The sequence below is a fragment of the Copidosoma floridanum genome, unplaced genomic scaffold (assembly GCF_036245765.1).
Source record: "Copidosoma floridanum isolate Cflo_tuat_1 unplaced genomic scaffold, Cflo_Japanese_pri ptg000040l, whole genome shotgun sequence".
Classification (NCBI taxonomy): Eukaryota; Metazoa; Arthropoda; class Insecta; order Hymenoptera; family Encyrtidae; genus Copidosoma; species Copidosoma floridanum.
In genome coordinates, this window is record NW_028321917.1 from 1,354,423 (window position 1) to 1,381,806 (window position 27,384).

At 31.7% G+C, this 27,384-nt stretch overlaps 1 protein-coding gene across 2 annotated transcripts in view; it reads left to right on the forward strand.

Moving 5' to 3' along the window:
• eIF2D (eukaryotic translation initiation factor 2D) overlaps positions 1-27,384 on the forward strand; it is a 256,632-nt gene that overhangs the window by 56,646 nt on the left and 172,602 nt on the right. The gene's annotated exons all lie outside the window — the stretch shown is intronic.

The following is a 27,384-nucleotide window of genomic DNA, read 5'->3' on the forward strand; positions in this document are numbered from 1 at the left end:
GGGGGGGTCAAAAAAGGCCAAAAACAGCGTTACGTAGTTTATGGATGGCCCCTAAGGGTAGGTGTTTCTGTTGCAATAGAATTCATGTTCTCGACTTGATCACTCGCACTGTACTAAATGGACTATCTAAATTATCATTTACGTTATTTGTTATAAATTGATGATAGTCTTTTGGGACCACATATGTGTCTTGTTCGGTATTCTGTACATATGGACTCGTTGTGTCATACTATTTCAGATTACAATTTTATCAGTTCTTATCTGGGTCGTTTGTAAATTAATTTTTTACATTCATGCATGAAAATTTTCCCTCAACATGTATGTGTCCCGTTCTTATAAAAAAAGATCGCTTCACAACGATTATTATTTATACATGAAAGGAAAATACTAATCCAAACACTTCTAATATTATTTTACATGCGATTTTTTTGTTTACATGTCGTGAGCGAGTTTTTCCCGTATCGTTTGGGTTTAATATTACAATGTCATTTAAGTAGGGTCGTTTCTGTAGTATCATGGTCTGTGGAGTTGATTATCTCCTAGATATAATTTACATATCGTGCCCATGCTCTGTGTTTTTTTGACTTAAATGCTCTCATAAACCTTGTGATTTTTCTATGTCCTTATTCCATCGAGTTCGATTCAGGATATTATATGGATGAGAATGTTACTTTCATTTTATTTTTTTTTTTTATGTATTGATTTATTTATTTATTTTTAATTGATTGCCGTAATCGCTTATAACTTTTTGTGGCGACCCAAATTTCGCTATATAGTCGTTAAAAATCGTATTTCTTATGGCCGCCGTAGTTGTCTTTTTTAGAGGATAAAAGACTACGAATTTTGAAAACAAGTTGATAGTAGTGAATAGATATTTGACACCCCCTGTTGATGATAGCAAAGAGCCATAGAAATTGATAGATGAAATTTCGTAAGGTGATGAAGGTTTAATTTGTTGTAAGAAATTATTATATTTTTGTGTTCGGCATTTAGTTCTCTGACATACATCACATGTTTTTATGATTTTGGCAATTTTCTTTCGTAAATTTGGGTACCAGAAAGCTTCTATTATTATATTATATGTTTTTGTACTACCGATGTGACCGTGAATTGCATGTGTTTCTATAATTATTAATTATAAATTATTTTTTGGGTTAATTAAATTCAAGGTATTGAAATTTTTTTTTGTAAATCAACTTTTTTTTTTTTTATTAATTTTCTACTGGTATATGAGTATGTTAAAGTTCATAAACTTTGTTACACATTTTGTCATGGCACTGGAACGTTTAAGTCAGACATTATTCGTTTAGCTCTTTAGATGGTGTAATACACCTTAATGGTGCTATAATAATTTCTTCGTTTTTGACATTTATTATTCCGTCTTGTCTACTTAAAAAATCTGCTATGTTATTATTTTCAGCCATAATATGTGTTTATTGTTATTGTTGTAACTTTTTCGGGATCAGGTTTAAATCTTGTTGATCATAAAATGTGTCCAAGAAATTTCACTTCTTTTTTTGCAAAATTCTGGATTTTTTGAAATTTAATCTTAAACTGTGATTTTTAATTATATAATATCATAAAATCGTATAAATTCGTTAGCACAGTTTTAGTGTCCCTCCCCTTTTCTTCGAGGTTTGAGTTACTACGAAAACTATACTGGTTATTCCAAGAGGCTTCCTCCTTGACCCTATGTACCTCATCATCGTTTTAATTTAACTCAGATATGATAAACGTAGAGTATTTGGAAGGCTTACATCTCTGTAAAGAACAGTCAATTAATTTTTTTTTTTAATTTTTTTCGACAATTTAACTTGATCCTTATATATGTTTATATTAATTTTTATTTCCTTAAGTGCATCATATCCTAGAATATAGGGTACTATCAATTTAGGTACTACTGGATAAATCGAATCAAAATAAAAAATTTCCAATTTCCGTATTTACTTTTATTTGTAATTTTAATTTTGTTGATTTCATGCCTGCTGCTCCTTTGACTACTTTTTCCATAACAGGTATTGTTGTGCATATTTATGGACTCAAGAGTTTCTCGTCATTAAAGTTCTGTGACACGTATATTATTTCGCCCCCAGTATCAATGAGCGCTTTAACCTTGACTCCCTGAATTTTTATTTCAATTTCTGGGCCTTTAATATTAATGTAACATTGCTTTCCGGGTACATATTAAACGATCAATCCCTTGTTGGGTCTTCACGAATTGAATTTATTACTCGTGTTTTATTTTTCTAAATAGCACTAAGCCTACGTACTCTTTTAATTCTCATTTTGTAAATATTTTCCGAACGTAAATTAAATACATGTAATTTTCGTAATTTTTTTAAAGTTGTCATTATTTCTTTGTTTTTGACATGGTGAGGGCAAGTTAATATAAAGCTGATCGCCAGCATTTAGGTACAACTCCGACTCGTTTCCTGAATTTTAATCATTTGATAAGTAACTTTCTAACATTTCGTTGTTGTGTTGTTGTCGTTGTATCATGTCAACATCGTTGATTGAAACTTTTTTATTGAAATGATTATTTCTAACAAATTAATGATTATTAGATTTTTGTTCTTTGTTAAAGATTATTTTATTACCGAGTATATAAGGTTGTAGACCGCGTACATGTATACCTGTACCTTGGGCTTTTGTTCGCAATTTTTTATTATATTGAGGTATATTACATTGTGGTGCTGATGAGCGTGATGTTTTAGATACAGGGTCTTCTTGTATAATATTTACTCAGTATGGTTTAGTATAAGCTGCTTGGGTAGTTTGCATATAATTTGCTTGGGAATTGGTGAATAGTTAAGAGTTTGGTTGATTTACTTAATAATTTAAAGTGTAACAAGGATTGTTAGTATTATTTTCTAGATAATTTTAGGCTCTAAATTTTGCTGGTGTTTCAAAATTTTGTGCTTTTTGTCTTCTTTATCAAACTCAGACAAGACTCTTAAAAATACTTTTTACGTATTAACATTTTGAGATATAAGTGCTTGACGTACATCTTTATCAAAATAATTTTTGAAAATATTGACTAATTCTTGATCAATATTTGCAATTCCTAAATTACTTACAAATCCCATAATATGAGTTGCATAATCTACCCGTCGTTATTTACCACTGTTAACGTACTGGCCAATACTGATTTTTCGTTTTATTGCACGTTTTGCATTATCATTCCAATATCTTCCTTTCAAGCATTTTTTGAATCCTCCATATATATTTGTGGCATTTCACGTCACTGTTCTAGCGCAATCCGCGAGCACCAAAACATGTACTTTTCAACTCGCGATTCTGGTATTATAAATAACAGAAAAAATAATGGAAACATAGGATCGACGTGTTTTTTTCTCAGCTTTTTGGTGATGCAATCGGTTTTTTGAAAAAATGACGATTTAACCTAGAAAAAACACAAAATGTGTTGTATCTCAAAAACGGCATTTTTAATATTTTTTTAACCCGCCAATCGAAAGAGCGGGATTTTTTACGTCGGTATGGCGATTTCCAGAGAGTATTTTGTTCCATTTTAGCGAGATATTAAATGACAAAGTTGGGCGCAATGACACAGCGGCAGCGGCTGCTCGACTCGCGCGATGGTATGCTATATATATCGCCAAGCGAACATGGTTAGGTTGCGCTGTTTTGATTTTACTTTTAATACACAGTAAAATAAATAATTAAATAAATAATTATGTGACTTTAATGAGTTGCCATTAAAAAAGAATAAACCACAATCGAATTTAACAAAACAAAAGTATTGAAAATCTATTCATCAATCAAAAACTGACAGAGAGTTAAAATAAACTATTTACATCATTCATAATTACATTACAATAAATTATTTACACCGTTCGATAACTCTGTAATTATATTTCTCACATAATGTTTACAATAGTCACTTAGTTTTTTTCTTCGGCAATATACATTTTTTCTTCTCAATACTCGTCGCTTTAAGATTTTCTTTCTTCACTTTAGGAAAATTTTGAAATTTGTGGCTAAAGATGTATTTTTAAGCATAAAATATTTGTTACCAATGAAAATTATTGCGTGATAATTTAACGTCCCTAGGATAGCTGTGCATTTTTCAAACCTACTTTTTAAAAATAATGAAGTTGCTTCATAATCTGATTTTGCACTTAAAAAAAAATTTCAGTTTCTTTGCAGTAACTTTTTGCCCAATTGTATAAAGCTTCAGCAGAGGTAACGTGCTTTTCCGACGTCAATTGCAAACTTGCTCTTCTCGCGCCTCGTTTTAAGTTTGCTCCAATGCCATTACAAGCACCTTTGCCATGTGCAGTGGCAAAGAAATGCCATTTAGCTGCTATACCGAAATCTGTTTCGTGGTATAAAAGATTTTAGAAATTACTTTATTTTTAAAATGTTGGCAGCTTTATCGGTGAAGTAAAAATTTTTTTGGATTAAAGTTCTTTTTGAAATCATTGACAATAATTTTTTGATACTCATACACGGCTATGATATCATGTGCTAAATTATCGGAAATAATGGCAATACTTTTATGTTTTACTTCATCTCCTTCTTTATGATAAATAACTATCGTAAATACAGTTGCCTGATTGTTGTTCCAATGAAACGATTAGGTCGAGTTTTGCACAACGAACGCGTAGTTCTTCGCAAAATTACAACACACGATAAATTGGCCATCTTCCAAGTTACTTTTGAGGTTTTGAAAATACTGTGATTGTTTTTTCGAGAAATGATCGTGGGTTTTTAACTTCATTAACTTTTCACATAGTAAAGCAGTGAATTCGTGAGCATTTAGCGTTTGTGATGCTGTATTACACCGATCAGTTTGAAACCAGTTCTGGAATTTTACTTCACAAATATCGTTGTCATTAAATACTTGAATTAAATGATTTTTCAATTGAGCTGTCTTCGGGCAATCAAAACAGTCTTCTGTGTAGCATTCATCTGACGGATTATCGCATACTAGGGCTGCAATGCAATCATGGTAGTTGCTTAATTGTAATTTGCTAAGTTTTGTTCATTCGGATACGTCAGCCCCTTCGAACATCAATTTAACATTTTCATGGTGTACGCAAACACAAACCGTATGCGTTCCATTGCTTCCAGCTAGAATGCAGTGGACGGGTCGAAGCAAAGTAAAATTAGTAAAACCGATCTCGATGTTTTCGTGTTGTTTTTTAAACTGTGGAAATAAATCAATTTAATAGCCAAGTAATATTTTTTTTATACGTGAATGCTTTTACCATCTTCTTGTTTCACCGAAATAAAATTCTTGAAGCAAGGCATAAGTCGACTTACATCATCACGAACATAAAAATTTTTAACTGAATTTTCCATTTTGAGAGGAAGTACTTTACCTCGCGTTTTTTTGGGAGCTGTTAATATGCCGTTTTGAGATAATAAAAGTGTAGCTTGCCTTGCTCCTCGTTCTGTATAGTTAAATTCTCTTATTATGTCATTACGACTCCAGAATTTTGGAGACAGAGTAAGTAACAACATTCTTTCATCTCTACTACTTGAAAGAGCAAAATTTTCTTTAATTTGATCAAGGACGGCGACACCAGCTTTATGATGGCTTTCATCGCAAGTTGCTTCAATTTTTGCTTTTTTTTTTTTGGGACGGGAATCAGAATTTTGAGATTTCAATTTGTAAATTTTAAATCTGCACTTTGTACAAATCTTTGATCCATCACAAACAGCAGGGTATGTCTCTCGAAAATCAGTTAGAAAGTTTAGCAAATTCTTGAATATACTGCTGTGATTGGACCCCAAAGGATTACAGCACCGAGACGAGAAAGCCATTGTCAAAGCAAGCAAGAAGCATACGATTTTTCAATTCAGTAGACACGACGACGTACTTTAATTTCACCCTAAGTTAGGCCTCACCTACGTAAAAAGAATCGAATTAAAATATTATAAACTATCTAAAAAATATCCTTCATAAGCGTTGCAGCGAAGTAACGCTCGGCAAGTAAAATCATTAGCTCACATTTCATATTCTGCGTGCATAATAACGTATTTGGTTACCAGTTGATGGAACCTCGAAAACAAGCAGTAAATATAATACACAGCTCAAATACTGTTCCATTCAAGATAAACTATCAATCTGTCAATTCCTCTTAACTTATGTGTCAATAAAAACAACTTTATTTACAAACACACTTAACAAGAAAAGTATGCGATCCAACCGTTCATCGAAACGTCGAATGAAAACAGCGCAACCTAACCATGTTCGCTTGGCGATATATATATAGCATACCATCGTGCGAGTCGAGCAGCCGCTGCCACTGCGTCGTTGCGCCCAACTTTGTCATTTAATATCTCGTTAAAATGAAAAAACTGCTCTCTGGAAATCGCCATACCGACGTAAAAAATCCTGCTCTTTCGATTGGCGATAGTTAAAAAAATATTAAAAATGCCGTTTTTGAGATATAACACATTTTGTGTTTTTTCTAGGTTAAATCGTCATTTTTTCAAAAAACCGATTGCATCACCAAAAAGCTGAGAAAAAAACACGTCGATCCTATGTTTCCATTATTTTTTTTGTTATTTATAATACCGCAATCGCGAGTATCTTTTCAATTTTTTTCAATCGTGTGTTTAAAGCATATTCTCTTCTATCTGCGATACACGTATTCGTAATTCTAGGTTAGTAGTAGGCGATTTGTATTTAAAAGTTTTTATTTTCTGTTGTAATGATTCGTTTTCGATTTTCAAGGCCTGGATGCTTTCTTTTTGCGTAGTGTAATTTATGTTTAACTCGTGTATAGTGTTTTTAAGAGTGTTAATTTCTTTTTTTAACTCTTTCTTTAAACTCCTTTGTTAATACTATTAGTCCATTGCCAGCGAGGATTTTTATATTATAATCAATGCCTTCCTGATGCTGAAATAATAGTTGTAATTCTTCCACCACGGCTTTTTCCCATCGCCAATTTTTTCGTTGTACTGTATTTAATGGCTTATCTTCCAAATTCTCTTATAATTTGCTTAAAATTTCAAACAGTCTTTTACTTTCGGCCATTTTGTTAAAAAAATAATGTTTTAGTAATATGTTACTACAGTAAAAACACATTTATAAATATGTTTTACGAGTCCCGCTTGTCGAGTGCCAATTATAAGCTTCTATAGCTTGCTCAAGGTCTTTGCCTACCTCGAGTGTTTTTTTTCTCAGTGAATTGACTCAGTTCAGTAGCCTTTCTTGCCCATAAATTTTCTAGAATCCATGTCACCTTGGTTTTGCTAGCTGTGCGACCGAAATGTGGGTCGATGCATACGTGTATAAATAGAACATGGGAAATTCGTGTTTTATATGTGATGGTTCGAGAAGTATAAGTCTATATCATTTTATTTTATTATGAAAATTAAGAAGTGAAGCGTTACGAAAACTTCTTCTTACACGGAAGATGAGCTGTGTGTATATATGTATGATTTGTGTTTTTTATGAGCCTCCAAAAGATGATTGGGAAGAAGCCAGGATGAGATAAAAATGTTGTTAGTGTCAGCAGTACTAGTGCTTTTACGCGAACTGTTTTGGAAAGGTTTTTGGATACTCCCAACGAGTGTACTTATCTTGTGTTCGTAACGGTGACTCCGTTTCACGAGTAGTAGTTGCTCCAATTGTTGCCATCTAGATGATTCATTACTGACTTTATTATTCTTGAAATAATATCCTGTATTGATTTTGAAGAAAAAAAGGTTTTAAGTGTATGGATAAGAAGACAAAATTCCTATTTTTATCCTTACTGTATTCATACATATATATATATATATATATATATATATATATGTACCAAATACTAACAAGAGATAAAAATGCTCCAAAATTAAAGTTAAATTTGTGGTTTATTTAATCTTACCAATTTTTAAATAATACAAAAGAAGCTTATCTCTTATAATGATGGACAAAGCTGGTATTATTTGTCAAGCCTATTCATTTAGTTTTGATAGAGTTTTAGAAGAAAGACAGTGAGCTATTGAATGCGGGTCTACAATTCTTCATCGACTCTTAGCTGGAACTGCTGCTCTATGCCAATTCTCTTTCGCTCATCGCCTCAGTAAAGTTATACTAGGAGTTACAATTGATTGTAAGTTGAGCTTTAAAGCTCACTGTATATTAGTATCTGCCAAATGCTCTGGTGCCTTGGCCCGACTCAGGCGATGTGGTGACTACTTACTCAGAAGCACACGTCTGCTCCTTGTAAAGTCCCTTGTATTCCCGCATATAAAATACTGTGCTGCTCTCTTTCTAAAACTTTCGCTGAAGATGAAGCTGAAGATTGAGCGGTGTAGAAATGCAGCCCTCCGTTTTATTGAAGGTACCTCTTCCTGCACACACACTGAAGGATTCAACGGCTCTCTTGTCTTTGGCCTTCTTTGGTTATACTCGGCTTATAGCTCCTTCTCGCGCCACGTGCCGTTGGCACTACACTAACAGCAACTGCTGAAAGTATTTTTGTACAGAAATTTTCCTGGGCTTACCTGACTGCCTTTACAGGAGCTGCATAAGCAGATCTACAACTTTTGTATGGTTCATTTTTTAATATAATCTCAAAATTTCAGAAAAGAATGCAAAAAATCAAAAAAAAGTTTTTTGTTTGTTTTTCACTTGTCAATTTCTCAAATATAAATATGTTTTAACCAAACTTACTGAAAATACTCATTTTTGTGTCCCAAACAACAACCAAAATTTTTAGATTGAAATATTAAAAACTGTTTGAAAGATTCATTTTTTTTGGTCCGAAACACGTTGTTTTCAAAGTTACATTTTACTACTTACAATCATCGTAGAGAGGTCATACAGGGCTCATTTTTTTCGTTTTGACGTCTACTTTTTAATGAAATAATAAAGCAATACAGCTTCTACTTTAAAACATGTCTAAAAATTGAAAAATATAAAAAATTTAATTTTGCAAAAACAAATTTTTGGGTTATTGTTAATAATTTGTTATAGATAAAAAAAATTTTCATTAACTAATGAAACCATTGAACTGTACGGGAGAAAAAACGAAGAAACATATGTTTTACTATTTAAATACATTTCTTATTTTTGTACAGTACTGCTATAAATATTGTAATAGCATATTTCGTGTAGTTGAAAGATGTCAAGTAAGTACATGCAATGCCATCGACTTTTACTTTAATAAGAAAAGTTATTCATTTCTTGCGATGAAATTAATTAATTCAATTATTTTCTTCATATTTTTTTAAATAAATCGTCTTACAATTAACTTTTGTATACAATTACTTAAAACATGCTCTTAAATATTTGAATGATTTTTTAAAAATGAATTCTGAATCTCATTTAACTTGCACCGAATTGATAATTGAAATTTATATCAACAAAATTGATTGTTAACAATACTTTTACTACTAATAATAATAAAAAAATTATGGAGGTAAATGACAATAATGAAAAACTCAATTTCAATCAAGTCGTTTTTTTAATGAAAAATGCTCAAGTACTGATAAATATCATACATTTACACTTTATATACATAAATATTACACATTTATTATGCGATTTATTAAAAGTTTGATAATTAATACATTATGCACACTAAACCAATTTTTGTCTTTTCGCTAATTGTAAGTTTGGCTGATCATCATCGATTAGTTGTTCGTCAAAATATATGACTTCCTTATTATCTTCAATCGTCTCTTCATCAAATTTCTCTGGAAACTTTTCCATTGCAAGATTTTCTGAGTTGAAGATAATACTTAGTTGTTCAATTTCATCAGGATTATGAGAAATTTCATCAAAATCACTTAAATCTTTTGAAACTTTTTCAATGTTTGAACAACTTTCAGAACCATGGCATTTTGTGCATAACTCTGTGCATCGCAACCCATGCTTTCTGCAACCGCATCTATTGCCCTCACGTCCAGTCTCACAACTGCAACAAATGATCTCAAGTAACTCATCTGGAATAAGTGAGTCATCTGTATAATGTGGCATAAGTATTTTTGTATTATTTACAATCACTTGTTTCCAGCCCCATTTCGTTGCATTTAATGTATGTCCAAGCCATATTTGTAGTTGGAAGTATACTCTGTACGAGTGTTAAATTGCTGCTCCAACAGAAGGGGATAATTTTTCGAATTTTAAAGTTGACTTTGCAGTTAATAATTTAAACGGTGTAGATCTTAAATCATCCAGTGGTATATTAGATTTTTTAATTGATAAATCGATGCAATCAGTTTACAACCATTTCGAGCAATGACTTTGGGATCTGTATTACTTTGATAAAAGGGCAGTGCTAATTCTTTTAACTCAGGAGTATTAATCAACGAATTAAAACTTGTTGTTTTTCCTTTGCCAGCAAAAGCGGATGTTGTATCACATCCAGTAAAACAATGCAGAAGAGCAACAATAGAAGAAAAATCATCATGATTAAAACTGTTTGACGAATAAATTAAATCGCTAACATTGGCTGTGCCTGGTTTCAAAAAGTAAATGTTAGATTTATTTAAGTTTAACTGATGCAAAAGAACCAAAAGATCGATGTCTTGACCAACAACAACAACCGTTTTTTAATATTCGATGACGCCTGCTTCTGCATTTGCAATCTTACTTTTTTCGGCAATTTCGATGGCTGTATTAATGATCAATGTATCTGCATCTAACGCAGCTTGTTAACATAAAAATCCAGCAAATCTGAATGCTTTTGATAACTCTTTAATTAATGCATTCTTATTTGTGTCATTTAAAAAAAACTTCTCTTGTGTGTAAGTTATTTTTGTCTGTGGTTCAATATTAAATGAAGGAATACTAGAATTAATTTTTTGCCTCAAGCGGTCGGCTGTTTTTGTTGCAGATGTTGATGCAGTTGAACTGTCACTATCAGCCTCATTGTCTGGATAACCATCAAATACTATGCAACTATTATCTGCGTAATGATTCTGCAGAAAAGTCAAATATTTCTCAATAATTACTTCAATCGTCTCATTTTTTTGCCAAATAAATTTATGCATCGATAACATGCACTATATTTTTGGTACTTGGTAATTCATCAATGCTTGTAAATTCTTTATAGAGTTGCGATTTTACATTTTCTCTGAAGCCATCTTCTGTAAAAAGTGATAGTGAATATGGAGCGAGTTCGTATTTTAAATGCTTGTTCGTGTCATCTTTACTATTGATCTTAATGCATATTCTTTGAAATAATAATAATAAATTTATTGGAACTGTCTCATTATCTACTTTAACTAATGATTGAACACTTTTGAGAGATAAAAATTTCTTACTTCGAGTAAACTTGACACTTTCAAAACTCTGACCAATTATTAATGTAATATAATTTATGCCTACATCGTATGCTCGATGACAATTAGTAGAGTTGTTACCGACAATTCCAGAAAATATAGACATGAGATGTTGTACTTCTGGAAAAGGATTGTGCATATTAAAAAACACCAATAATTTTTCAAGATCTGCAGCATCTCTCGCAATTCTCGACTCTCTGGAATCAACATGCTGTTTAGAAGTTGAATAAGAAACATTGCAGAAATTTTCCATTTCATTGCAAACTTCAACTAAAACAATCATAGTTGATGTAAACTTTATTAAAACACTATCAGCCATTCCACGTCCATGTGTTAGTCCACTTTGACTCTTTTTACATCGCATTGTTACTTGTTCTATAATCATGTCTGTCAATGTTTATAGCAGTATTGTACAAAAATAAAAAATGTATTTAAATAGTAAAACATGTTTCTTCGTGTTTTTTTCCGTACAATTCAATGGTCTCATCAGTTTTTGAAAATTTTTTTATTTATAACAAATTATTAACAATAACCCAAAAATTTGTTTTTGCAAAATTAAATTTTTTATATTTTTAAATTTTTAGACATGTTTTTAAGTAGAAGCTGTATTGTTTTATTATTTCATTAAAAAGTAGATGTCAAAGCGAAAAAAATGAGCCCTGTATGACCTCTCTACGATGATTGTAAGTAGTAAAATGTAACTTTGAAAACAATGTGTTTCGGACCGAAAAAAATGAAACTTTCATACAGTTTTTAATATTTCAATCTTAAATTTTTTTTTGTTGTTTGGAACACAAAAAAGCGTACATTCAGCAAGTTTGGTTAAAAAATATTTATATTTGAGAAACTGACAAGTGAAAAACAAACAAAAAACTTTTTTTTATTTTTTGCATTTTTTTCTGAAATTTTGAGGTTATATTAAAAAATGAACCATACAAAAGTTGTAGATTTTCCTAAGATCTACAACTTTTGTACTCAAAATGTTTTAGTAGGATATCAAATTTAGCGTGAAATTGCAAAAAACACGAGATGTATCCATTTTCACCCCTTTTCAACCCCTAAAACCCATCATCTAACCTTCTTGGGTACATAAAACATTTTCCTTATGTTGACTTGAACCCTTTTAACCATTTGAAAACGTATGGATCTGGATAGCATTTTTCTTTTTTTATCTCTGTAAATGAGTCAATGTGCCTGGACTACTAGTCAAAGTCAAATTTTACAAGTTCTCGAAAAATTGTTAAAAAAAACTGTACGAAAATCAAGGAAAAGTCTTTATTAATTGTTTATGTGATTTTTATACTTCTCTATCCTTGCGTTTTTTTTTAAGAGTAGGGTAAAAGAGTAAAGGATTCTGAGTTGGCTAGAAACTTAAAAATAAAAAAAGTAATTTTTCATAAGGAACTCATAGTCATAACAGATTAATTTTAGCCGTTGACAAAAATTAGCATATTTATCATGAATTTGATAATTAAAAAGTTTCTCTCTATGGTATTGCAGTGTGTTATGTACAGATTCACGTTTTATGATACGATTCAATTATAGTATTCAGCGGTTCACATTAATAAGGCGCTACCGAATGCATCAGTGCAAGAACTACAACATAAGGTGTGGAAGTTATTTGGAGGGTTTCGTTACGAGGCTCGTTTTTAACCACAAAACGAGTGTATTATATAAGACTTGTATAAATAATAGCAACATTGCTATGGTTAGAATGCCGAAAGTTTACCACACTACTCACGAAACAGTATCTGTTTGACACCATTATTTGACCTCTTTCAAAAAAATAAGTAAGTAATTTCTAAGACTTTCAAATAAGATAAGTTTTACAATTGGATTTTTCACTTTATGTTATTGTTACTAATTTTAGTGAGTACAAAAGTTGAATAAAACTACTTTTGTATTTAACATTTTTCAGTAGGACATCAAATTTCGCGTGAAATTGCAAAAAACACGAGACGTATCCATTTTCACCCCTTTTCAACCCCTAAAATCATCCCCTTACTTTCTTGGGCACATAACACATTTTTCTTATGTTGACTTTAACCCTTTTAACCATTTAAAAACGTAGGTTTCTGGATAACATTTTTTTGTTCTCCATATTCAACGTGCCTGGACTATAGAGAGAAAGCCGCAGACTCTTCTTTTCTAGGGTAATGTTTTACTTTTTACTACTCCAAAGTAAAAAGTAATATGTGATTACAAACAATACAGTTTGAGGACTTGTTGTCGGTTTAGGTACATGGTGAAGCTCTTATTTGGTTTTAATAAGCAACGGTAACACCCTACGAATTTGCGGTTTTGGATTTTAACAACTGACAGTTCTCGTGTAGACATTCCCTTAAAAAAAAATCTGGGATAGTAAAAGATGGTAGAAAGAAGAAAAAGAAGAAATGAGGAGAATAGAGAGTAAAAGCTGCAGAGCAACAGCTGCCGAGCAACCAATAAGTTGACAATACATTAACCAATCAAAAATATCGCATTTTATGATTGTAAGTATTTAGAGGTTATGTGGTCACTAATACAATGAAATTCTTACATCGTTTAAAAATAACAGTGGCAACAGTTGTTTTGAGTCGTTAAAGAGATGCATTTATTTAAAATGAAAACTCCTGCAAGTTACTTGAGGACAAAAATACTGATTTCTTGTTTTTTTCTGGCTTAAGTATATTAACTAATATATATGCTTAAAAAAAATCATGTAAAAAAAATATCTGTTGGATTATACTGTAATTTAAAAAGTAGATGTTTAGACTTTCGATTTTTTTATCGAAACGTGAAATTACGTAAAACTAAAATCTTAGTTTTTGCAAACTCGGATTATTTCAGTAATTGGAAAAACACAACACATTTTAGTGACGTAGCGTTGTTATTTACCATATCTTACGGAATAAAATCTATTACTTTTGGTTTTTACTAGGATGACAATAAGCAACATGGGTGTAAAAAAAAAAAAACCTTCTGTACGAAAGTAGTGATGCAAAAACCAACCTTTTGCGAACTTGCAGCTGCAAGTGTGCGTGTGGATGAAAGACTTCATTGTATTAAACGTGTTACGATATCAGTCAACAAATTAAAGAATTTAATTAAGGTAAACGTACCTATTATGGGCCACTGTACGTATTATGGGCCATTCGACAATTGAGCCATATATCTTAACAATTAAAATTATTTTTATGCACTAAATAAAAGTTAAAGTGTATTCTTTGAACCTCAATCTTTTTAATGAGCTAAGTTAATTTTTCTATAATACTTCTGAACTTTAAAAAAAAATTTTTTTCTAATCGTCTTATCTGACTAGCTCACATCTCAGAGAAAGAAATGGAATGTAGACGTCCAATCACGCAAATAATACTTACAATTTTTATTGTTTTCAAAAAATATACATTATATGAAAATGACATTATAAATAGCTTGAAGCTTGTAGATTGCATTAGCGATCTTAGATTTGTTTATAATATTATAATTATTTTAAAAAAGTAGTGGCTCAACTTATATCCATAATTTTTGTTTAATGTACTTATTATAAGTCGGTAAAAGTAGAGTGGCCCAAAAGTTTTATCACACAGTCAGTCATCGTACGTATTATGGGCCACTAATTTTGATCATTGTTTTTATGTTTAATTTATATTTATTGAAACAAATTTTTGTTATTTCAAAAATTAAGTGCTCATAAAAATATTAGTGTGTCTAAAACCATGGGTAAGTAATAATACTATTAACATCATAATGTATTTACAAAAAGTTAACCTTAAATTTCAACAAAACAAAAAATGTGTTTACAAATTTTCATACTCTTTTAGGTAAAACGAGTCAAAATTAGTCAAAACCAAAGAAAAAAGTAATGAAAACAAAGACAAAAAAACAGAGTAGAAAAAATTATTCCAAAGAATCTCTTTCTAACGCTTTGAAAGTGGTGCAAAATGGAACTATAGTCAGGTTGGCAGCTAAAAATTTTGGAGTTCCTCGTACAACTTTCGCCAGAAAAATGTGCTTTCCTGAAAAATTTGACAGTTTAAGTGGACCACCTACTGTTTTTTCAAAGGAAGCAGAAGATCATATTGTGAATGCTATTATTTACAAAGCTGAGAGAGGAAATCCAATGTCAAAAGATGAATGGTTAGATTCTGTGCAACAGTATGTACAAGCTGAATGTTTAGACACTCCCTTTACTAATGGCAGACCAGGACGACGTTGGATGGAAGGTTTTTTCAAAAGACACCCAGAATTGACAGTAAGAATGGCACAAAATTTGATTAAGGCTCGAGCAGACGTCACTGAAGAACACATGAGAGAATGGTTTGCAGAGGTTCAAGTATTTTTAAAGGAAAAAAAATTAGAAAATTTAAAACCTTCTCAAATATTTAATGGTAATGAAACTAGTGTAGAGTTATGTCCTAAAGCCAAACAAGTCATCACTAAAGTAGGCTCCAAAACAGTGTACAAACAAGTTGATGGTGATGAGAAGGGTAATTTTACAACTTTTTTTATGTATAATGCTGATAGTGTTCGTGCCCCTCCTATGGTGATGTATAAATATAAAGATGGTATTCCAGAGAAAGTTTTAAAAAATTGTCCTCAAGGTTGGGGATTAGGAAATTCTGATAGCGGTTGGCAAACTGCAGAAACTTTTTATGAGTATATTATCAATATATTTTATCCTTGGGTGATTGACAGTAAAATTGAGTTTCCTGTTTTAATGTATTTAGATGGACATTCACCTCATGCAACTATCCCCTTAATCAAATTTTGTAGAGAAAACAAAATTGAGATAGTCACCTTATACCCTCACTCAACTCATATATCTCAGCCACTTAATGTCGCTTTTTTTGCTCTATTTAAAGCAACTTGGGCAAAAACTGTTAATAAATGGAAAATAAATAATAATATAAGCCGATTAAGAAAAGAACACTGTCTTAATGTGATTGCAGAAACTCTTAATAATATGAGAGACGAAGCTGCTATTGTTAAGAGTGGTTTTAAATGTACGGGACTGTATCCATTTGATCCAAATGCAATTGATTTCAACATATTAAGTAAAAAAAAGAAGACAAAATTTTCTGCCAATATAAGTCCTGTACAAAATAGTGGATTATTAGAATTATTTGAGAAATCACTGGATCAGAATTTATTAAATGAATTCAAAGAAGCAGAAGCAAGAAGATTTTGGAGTGGGGAAAAAAAATTGAAGGAATGTTTGAGTATTGGATGAAATTAAAAGGAAAAGAAGTAGTGAAAGTGAAAATAAAGACAATCAAGAATCAGTTTCTACACAGTCAGAAGCAGCTCCTGGTATTTTATTTTTATCTTAAAAAATTAACAACTACACAATGGTTGGAGGGGGGACAAGACAGTTTTTAAAAAGTTTTTTTAAGTTTTCAATCATTTTTTTTATCGTTTATTTTTAAACAATAATGAATTTAATTTTTAATGATTATTTTTTTATATTTGAAGTTTTTTGGAAGACAAATAATTAGTTTTTTTTTTTTTTTTTTTTAAAGGAAAAAATTTAATTGGAAATAGCGATTTTTAAAGTAAGATTTTAAGTACTTTCAAGATGATTTTTGTCTTGGATTTACTTATTTTAAATAAGTATTTAATTGTGTTCCATTTTTTAAAAAGTGAGTGTCATTGAAATTGTATTTATATTTTTTAATAAGCGTCAGTTTCAGTTAATTTTTTTTTCTAGGGCATGTTACATCTATGATTTTAAATATTGAAATAGTTCTCGCAGAAAACCTAATCCCAACTGAACTAACAGCAAACGATTTATTATTTAATTATAATGGTAGTGATAGTAATATAACAGAATACAGACAGACTGAAAACTCAGAACTTGTATCGCAGCTTTTCTTACCAATTCTGAATGACCCATCTACTTTGGATCCAAGTCACTCAAATAATATAATAGAGGATGTTGAAAATTACAATGAAAGTACTCATAACTTGACTGGATCAAATGTTATTTCTAAACAGCTTCATGAAAAATCTACTTTACACTTTAATACAAGTGAGTATCAATTTTCTTTTGTTAATAAAAAATTCAAATTTATAAATTTTAATATCTAATGCTATTGTTACGTACGATATGCTGGGCAGTTTTCAGATATAACTCTAGTACAAAATGAAAAAGAAAGTATTGTATGTCAAGAAAGAATTGCAAATGAAAAAGAAAGTATTGTTTATCAATCTAGTATTATTTGTCAAGAAAAAGAAAAAGGCTTAAGTTCAAAAGAGAACATTTTACAGTCTTTGAATGTGTCACAAGAAGACAATGAACAAAATCAAAAATCTGCAGATGGTTTGTACGAAATTTTATTTATGCTATTGATTTTTTGTGCTACAAAATTAAGCAATTTTTAAACTATTTACTTCCAGGAGTCACCAAACCCAAGCCTATTTCCGAATACTTGATGTTACCAGAAGATTATTTGCCTAAGAAAAGGAAAGAAGTTATACAAAAATCAAAAAAACCTAAAAAGCCAACAGCTGGAACTTCAGATGTATATTGGGATGTACTGATGAAAAAAGAAGAAGAGGCAAAACAAAAAATTCGAAAGAAAGAAGAAAGAAAAATTATTCAAGCTGAAAGGAAAAAACTTTTAGAAGAAAAAAAAAATCAAATGGAAGAGATTAAAAAGGCAAAAAAAGTTATTGACGACAAACTGAAGCTGCTTAAAGTTTAAAAACAGAGCCCAAATAATTTTTATTTATATTAATTTGTTACAACGTTTGTCATTCATGTTTAATTATTATTAATTCTAACATTATTTATAATAAATAACTTTAAAAGTTAGTAAGACCATTTATCCTATTTATCATCTACAGTCTAAAAATTGTCTACAAATTACCCAGTTTCAGATATGGCCCATAATACGTACATACATTATGGACCGGGGGGACAAACTTGAAATGATGGCCCATAATACGTTCAAAAAGAGGCTTTGTTTTTTTTACAATAAAAAATTTTTTATCAATTTACTTTCTGTTGAAATTATTGGAAATTCTTCGTGAATGTCTAGCGCTTCGATTGATATCAAAATCACTGAAAATAATAATCTTTTTTCTTTACAATCTACGAAAAATCAAAATCTCATACGCAAAGTGGCCCATAATAGGTACGTTTATCTTACCAATAAAATAATTCTATTGTTGAAAAATACTGATACAGTTACAATAATAAATGATTTGTTAATAGAAGGTGTTGTGAAGAAGAATTCGGGTGAAGTTAAAGAAGTTTTAAAGGAAGAATTCCAGTCGCCCTCTGACAACATATTTTTGCAATATTATTTTTAAATTCTTTTCTCAGAGTTAACACATTTGTGTGAAAAGTGTTTGTAAAGATAGTATAAGGTTGCAGTTGTGGATTAGAAAATTTAAATGTACAGGAAGACACGAATTAATGAATTGAAGTTTATATCTTAGATGGTTTGATTTTCTACTAATGATTACGTTTTTCTTCCTTTTTCTCTCAAGACAACTTACCTTAAACGAATCACCTTGAAACTGTAACCCAAAAACATTGATTTTTATACATTATTCACCAACTGTCATTGGACATCTTATTTGAAAGATTTTTATAGCTCCTCTGACATCGTATCCCTACAATCTTCGTCATTCCACCTTCCCGTGACCTTTGTTTTTGCACACATATTTTGAGCCTTACTGCATCTTAAATATTTTTTCATCTCTCATGCCTTTCATATTTTAAAATTTTACCGGTAACTATTAAATTTTATAGCTCTCTGACTCACATAGTCACCTAACTTCCATTACTCACTTAATATATCTTATCGTACCTCTCAACCCTCTTTCTTCTCGTTAGAAAAAGAAAGGACCTTTCTTCTGCACAATGTACAATTATTTAAGAAACCAAATTCTTCCACGAAGCCGTACAACAAAAGTAGCTTTTTCACTTTTCTGGGACCCCGATTTTCCCACCCTATAACTAGGTTTGTTGCTACAGGATGTCAACCTTAAGTTGGGAGCATATGATATTGAGTCTGTAGTAACACCCCTAAGAAGCCTACCTCTCATATAGACCTACTATCCTGACTATTAAATACTTTTTTTTACCTGCATCGATAACTACAAGAAATACAATATGTCTTGGACACCCCCATCTACTGATAACAAAGATGCAAGGGAGGCGGGATTACTCCAGGAGTCCTACAGCTTATCTATCAATTTTCTTTAATCCTCTAAGAGTTTAGCCGATTTGAACAAATCGTGCCACTATTCGAAGGCCCCAAAAATACCCAGCTAGAATCCCTCTCGTTCTCCTTCTTCGCCGTCCACCTCTCCTCTAATACCCTGGCTACCTCCCAGCTGAGAAAACACTCTCCTTGGGCCCCAGCTGCCTGCGCCAGACGGTTATGTCAGTAGTGTTGGGAACCAGCTGACTTCACCTGGGTTTTATGGGAAATGAATCTCGAAAATCCTTACTCACATTTGAGTCTTGATCACGTTGATTTCATAAGGCATATTTTTACCGCCGTAAAGCACGGCCACGGCAAAATTAATCTAATATCAGATAATTATAAGATTATTGTCTTGACTTTCTATTTTTACAGTACTTTTGAACCCCTTGGTCTAAAAGGCAATTAAACATCTTTCTAATGTATTTATATAATTAGCTATATTCGTTTAATATATTGTTTACTTCTTTACTTCCCTGTGATAGTTTTTTGGAGCTTCTGTTAAAATCTCAATCTATTTTGAAGTGAGATACTTGAAAGTTTTATAATAATAATTTAAGGAAAGTTTTATCAGCTTCTTTTCATCTAACTGGATAAAACTTAACCAGTAAAATTGGCACTAAAAAAAGTGCTCTTAGTCCACAATTCGAGCAGTTCTTAGATATTTTTAAATAGGTGTAGAAAAAAAATTAGAATCATAAAATTACAATTTTTGTGCGGAATTTTTCGTATTCACAGGTAATAACCATACGATCGTGCGAGCTGAAGAATTCTTAGTAAAAGTTGTTTAAAAAAGGCAGTACATTCGAACATTTGATGATCTCAGATTAATCTTGTATTAACACGGAAAAATATTCAATCTCAAAGATTTACTTTTAACCAGTAAAACCAATAAGCAAGACATTTTTTGGTCGCTGTAAATAACATCAATAAAAATCTATGCACTGAATAGCTATTCTATCAACTTAAGGAGACTCCCTTGTGCAGAGATGCCAACCCACGTCGTAGGCCACAAATTTGCTCGCAATTTCAGGTATAGTTGGCATCACTGACACAAGAGAACATAGGCTAACCTGTAGAAATAAAATGATTCAGTCAATTTCTTAAAGAATATCTTGAAATTTTTCAGGGTAACACTATCTTTGATATGCATCATTAAAAAAAAAAGGTTTTTTTTATAAAACGTGTACACTCTTATTACGGGAACTGTGGGTTTATTCGAGTTATTAGGTCACTTTCATCGCGCGTGCGAGCTCTGCCATAAGAATACGTGTTAGCAAGCGCCACATAAAATTAATAAAATCTTGAAATTTTGCAAAGTTAGTGATACAAATAGTTATACTATTTGATTTAGCACATTTTTAACTATTAAGTTAATCTGGTCTAGGTTCGGGAACCGTCACGAAGGAGCCTCCTTATATCCAGTCAACTTGAGAAACTATGAAAATAGTAATAATATGTTCGCACCAATAAAACTGAAAATAATGTATCCTTTCATTTAAGAACTTGTATCCAACTGTAGTTGTAAGAATTGTTCAAGGCAAAGTGGCTTTTGTGTTAATGCAAGACTGCTGTGCATAAGATTTTCGCAGTAAAACATAAAAAATTAGTACTTACGACGTGTTTTTAGTGATTTAACAATGAAACTCAGGTTTCTGAGGCTAAGATACATAAAAAAAATATATATATATTTAACTTATTTATAACTTGAAGCTACGGGCTACCATTGACACGCTGATTGATTGTACGCGCTAGCATGGGAAAATTTTGTTTTTTGCGTTGAAGTCAAATTATGTTGAAATTTAAGTAATGTAGCTTAAAAGACATAAATAGATGAGAGTTTCGTGATAAAAAAAGAAGAAAGTTTGTTGCTAGTTACAGATCTCTATCTATAAAAGATTGGGAGGTATGCTCATTATGAGCAATAGTTACTTAGTGAGAAATCTATTGCAAAATAATGTAGAAAATAACAAAAAAATTGATTGTTCAGATGCTAAAACCTATCTTTTAACGCAAAGTTACTTCATGCGCATGTTTTGCATGCACAAGCATTGCGGGCGTACGGATCACCGATTTTTTGTCAACTTGAGCACCATCATTTAACAGTAGTGTATTGTGGTCCCTCGGATTGGTTGTTTGGTACGTTAATTATGTATACTCACTCAGTGATTCTGTCTTTGATTGACTCTGTAATCTGCATACTTTTTATTTAGAATAGATAGAACGGGGTTGATTTTACTTGGGACCCATGGTCGTAGTTTACAGCTTCACTCACAATCACGCATGCGCAGGGTTCTGATCAGGTTTTTTCGATACAGGGATGCTTGGCGTATAAATTTATTAACTGTGCTTGGCTTTCGGTGTTCAATGAAAATTTCAATTTTTTGATCTAGATTATTCAAAAATCATATCGCTGAACTTTTTCATTTTTAACTAATTAATGTATTATATAACTTTAAAGGGCGGGAGGGTCCGATATAACGACAGTTTACTTAAATTTTGTAGTAAAACTATAAATGTTTTTTGTCAGTGACGACTGTTCATTATTTTGACAGCCATATCATATAAATATACACAATTTGGGTAAAGTTTCATGTAACTACTTTCTTATCTAATACTTAAAAGTAGGTGGATGTGTTCTTGAAAGTTATTTGTCATGGTAGTTCAAAATGGAAATGTCTCGTTAAGGCAACGACCTATTGCTTATGACTTTTATTGTTGTTATACTAAAATTATTCCCAAGATTCAACTCATGTTGTTACCCTGTCCTCTATTTATAAAAGCTGGTGTTTACTATGCTGGGCTAGTCCATGTAAGGTTGTCTCAAACAAGAGGCAATTGCACTTTAAAGGGATATATACGTATATTTGTATGTATGGTGTCCCGAGCTGTTTATTTGGAAATCGTTGAGAATTATACCTCATAAGTTGTCATCGCTACTTTCCGTCGATTAACCTCCCGCCGTAAACACTGCTATGACCTCTACAGCGACTAAGGCACTAATTTTGTTGGTGCTGATATTTAATTACAAAACTTATTAAGGTCGTTTAAGAGTTTGCAGCTGTTTTCCGTAGACATTAAAACTATAGGGATGCAATGGACTTTTAACCTCCTGCTCAGGAGCTGTAGAAATCGGCAGTTAAATCAACTAAATATCATTTACGGCGCGTCATTAGTGATCAAAGGCTAACCTTTCTTGAGTATACCACTCTCCTAGTCGTATTAAAGCCTGTTTAAATTCTTGACCTTTGAAACCTCTGTGTGATGATCTATCTAGCCTTGGTATATTGACTACTACTCATTTTTTGAAGGCAGCCTAGCATGATTCCAGACACTTGGAATTAAGCATACGTACTCTGACAATAGCTTATGATTAGCACACGTTATTGCCGACACGGTTGCCAAGTGATTAAAAAGTCAAACATAAGCAAATTAAGAGGCTGATTGATTTTCCGTAGAAAATTGACTGTAACTTGGCTCAGCATGATCCCTGACACTTAAAAATTAACATAGATACTATGTAATTAGTTAATTAGTTGCACGTGATATTAAAATAGTTATAAACAAATTGAATGGGTGAAATATCGATTTGATATAAAAAAATTGACTGCAGCTTGATCCAGCATGATGCCAGACATTTGAAATTTAATATTCATACTTTTTCATTAATTAACTTTTAGCTTATGTTATTGCCAACATGGATAAAAAGTTATTAAAAAATTTCTGTATAATATGGATCGGCAAGTTATTAATTTTCTTTGAATAATAGACTATAATTTGGCCCAGGATAATCTTAGACGCTGAATATTAAGCACACTACTATAATAACAGTTATTTATTAGCACATGTTCTTGCCATAACGAGTTCAAATTACTCATAAAAGTTGTAACTAAATTAAACTGGTGTTACATCGATTTTTGGAGATAAATTGTTCATAATTTGAATTAGCTCAATTCGGGGAATCTCTAATTTGGCATAAGTACTTTTACTACTACTTCACGTAAGTAACTATTTAAACGAATAAAAAAGAGATGTTTTTAGAAAAGTTATGAATCAAGTCATCGGGAAACAATTGGCTTGTTTTAAATAATTGTCTATAATTTTGCTTAGCTTTATCTGAAGTATCTAGAATTTTGCGTACGTACTCTTACAACAATAGAACAGCAGTGAATACTTGAATAATTAAGGTAAAATGTTAATGAAAAAGCTACAAAAAAATTTAACAGGAAATACTTTTCTTATCTTCGAACAGATATTGCTCATAACTGTAAACATAACATTTGTTTTTTTGATGAATTTGTTAATAACTTTGTTATATGCCATATACTTACATTTCATAAAGTTCCAATATTTTTTTTACATCGTATACAGTTATCATAAGACATGAATTATTACAACAAGCAAACTCTTAAAGGCCACTTAATAATCGATCAAACATTAATTATTAACCCAAGCACTTATCACATATCACCAGGTCACCCAGGTGATTGTCGGCCACCCTATTAATTAATAAAACATCAATTGATATGACCAGCAGACTCATTAAATGATCTGAGGTGCCTACAGACCACGTTATTAATTATTGAAAAATAATTAATAACACAAGCACCTACTACCAGATAACTTGGGGTGCTCACTGGCTACTTTACTAATTAATCAAATATCAATTATTGACACAATCACTTATTAACGGGTGACCTGGGCAATTACTGGCCAATTTATTAGTTATTATAAAATTACTTATTAACACAACTACCTCTTACTTGAGGACCTAGGTCACTTACTAGCTACCCTATCAATTAGCTGCATAACACTTTATTGATTATTAAAAAATCAATTGATAACAGAAGCACCTACTACCCGATAACTTGAATGCTCACTGGTTACTTTATTAATTGATCGAACATTAATTATTTATTAACACAATCAGTTATTCACAAGTAACCTAAGCGCTTACTGGCCACTTTATTAAAACACAACTACCTCTTACTAGGGGACCTAGGGCGTTTTCTGACCACAGGAGCACCTAACACAAAATGTCTAAGGACACTACTGGCGGCTTTATTAATTTCTAAAAATTAAGTGTCAAAAAAACGGTGTGCATACTAGTAACTTTATTAACTATCAAAATATTATTTATCAACACAGTCATCTATCGCAGATAACGTCCGGCACTTACTAATGACTTTACTAATTAATAAAAAAATAATTAATAACACAAATATTTATCACTTGGTGACCCTGACGCTTTCTGGGGATGATATTAATTAGTCAAAAACCTATCACTAGGCAACTCGGAGCGCTTACTACCTACTTAATTATTTAATAAAACCTTAATTATCAGAACAAGCAGCCATAATCAGCCAATCACGAGCACTTATTGACCACTTTAATAATCTGTAAGACAGTAATTAATTATTGACACAATCACCTATCAGAAGGTAAACCGGAAGCTTACCAACCATGCTATTAATTATAGAACATTGATTAATGTTATAAAAAAAAATTTCACCAGATAACTCGAGACGCTTACAGACTACTTTGTTGATTATTACAAAATAGTTATTATCAACATAAGCTTACTGGCAAGTTTAATAATTAAAATAAAATGATTTATATTAATTGTAAGTGCCTACGTTTAAGTAAGTGGTATTATTATCGTTGTCAGTAAGTGCTCTGGTTTATCTGGTGGTAGGTGCTTGTGTTGTTAATAAATTTTTCATTAATTAATGAAGCAGTCTGAAAATTTCTTGGACCATCTAGTGATGGTCTAGTTGTCTTATTCAATCATTTTTTATTAATGAATACAGTGGCTGGTAAGCGCACGGGTCACCTAGTGATAGGTGCTTGTGTTCATAATAATTAATGTCTTACTAATTGATGAAGTGGCCAGTAAGCATGTCGGGTTATCTGGTAATAGGTGCATGTGTTGATTTTTTTAAAGTTCTGAATTTCTAGGCGTGGTGGTTACTGTCTTTAAAAGCCGTGCACACTGCTACACGTCCCCAAAGTGGCCTTTTAAATCCTAATTCTATATACTTTTTTTTTATCTACGTATAAATAGCAGGAATAACATCTGCATACGTCTTGTCGTCCAACGGAAAAAAGGTATAAGTGACATGAGAGATAAACTGAAAAAAATTAATGAAAACTAAGTATCCTCAAAAACTCAATAATAATTCGAGTATTGGCCCGCGAAAAAACTGTTTTTTATATAAATATAGTAGAATCCTTCTATTTTCCACAAAAAAAAGAACGTTTCTCGATGAGAACTATAAAAATCTGTACTTACCCTTCTAACTAAGTGCAATTTTCTCGTAAAAAAAAAGAAAAGTGCAAAAATACAGCTTATTTCATGGGGCTTACCCTTTTTATAGTTTGGAATCCAAGGTGGTGATCATTGACTTTACGACATTAAAAAAGGGTAAGGGCACTTATGCTGTCTCCCTGGCGTGATTTCCACGTTTTGTATCACTTACCATTTTTTTTTATTCACGCTGACGAAAATGATTAGCAATTTTTCTAATTTTCAATTAACTATTACTAAATCACGGTATAAGATATTTAATTTGCAGATATACTATTAGACGCAGAATTATCTTATAAATCGATTGGTATAAATAACTCATTTTCGACACAAGTGAGTAATTATATTTTTTTTTCGTTGGATGGCAGCGTTGTGAAGACTACATATGTAGCTTATTTTAAATATATTTTATGGTCATTTTTGAAAACTGTGCCAACTAGGGTTTATTCTTCCGTCAAGATTGCTCACCATTACCATCGTCCAGCTAGTTAAACTATTATAGTAGTGGATAGTAGGACTGCTATTATAGTAGTGTGTAGTAGGGGTGAAGGAATTCTTTTTTCTTGATGCAGAGACTTTATACGCTATTTAGTATAGGCATATGAGCTCAAAATATTGGTTAGATGTAAACTAATTGATAGGAACAACGCTGTTGCACAATCTTGAAGATAAAAGCTCGTTTTTTTAGATAGAACTAATTTATTTTGCTTACATTTTGGTTCTATAAAAACAGTAAATTTTCATTTACAAGATAATATGGTATTAGTGCTACTATCAATTAGTTTTTCGAAAAAGTTTTATATGCCTTTCCTGAGTAGTAGTAGCTAGAGGTGGTATACAGACAAGTGTGGCCAAATACGCCATTTTTTGGACTGCACGGGTGGTAGAAGCGATAGAGAGGGAAAAAAGTTCCACACGTATGCATATATACAAATCACTGCTTAGATCGTAAGCATTGCAGGATTGAAAGAAGAAATGGGGCTGCATGATAATGATGATATTGATAATAATCATAATGACAATAATAATAGTGGTGATGATCATTGGAATAATGATGATAATGATAATAAAAGTAATATAATAATAATAACAATAATTATAGTAATAATAATTGAAATAATAAAAATTAAAATGATTGTTAACCCGGCCTTTTGAGGGTAAGTGGTCTGGAATAGCAAAAGGGAGTTGGAGGGTGGTGACAGTCATCTTTGAGGAGGTCAGATCGACTGACAAGCACCCTATGCTAGAGCCTCTAGGCAAAATAAGACAGTGCCTCTGCTGGATTCTGATGCCACCACTGCGCTGGAGCTGGTGCCGTCGGTAGGCGGTTGGGCGGTGATTTGCAGTAGTCGAGAAGAGCCCGTGACCAGCGTACTTGTCTCCTTCTTTCAGTGGTTGGATAATAGCGCCAAAGGTCATAGACAATTATTGGCGAGAGTAGGTTAAAAAGAAAATCAACACACTGAGTTAAACGTAGTATTAAACATTTAAATTTTATTAAAATTAATTAGTGCTCTAGTCACTGTCGTAGCGTATGTCTCGTCGAGCGAGCAAAAGCCTAGTATTGGCTTGAGACCAGATAATCTGGGAAGATGCTTTGCAGTTATCGCGCAGCTCTTCTTACATAAT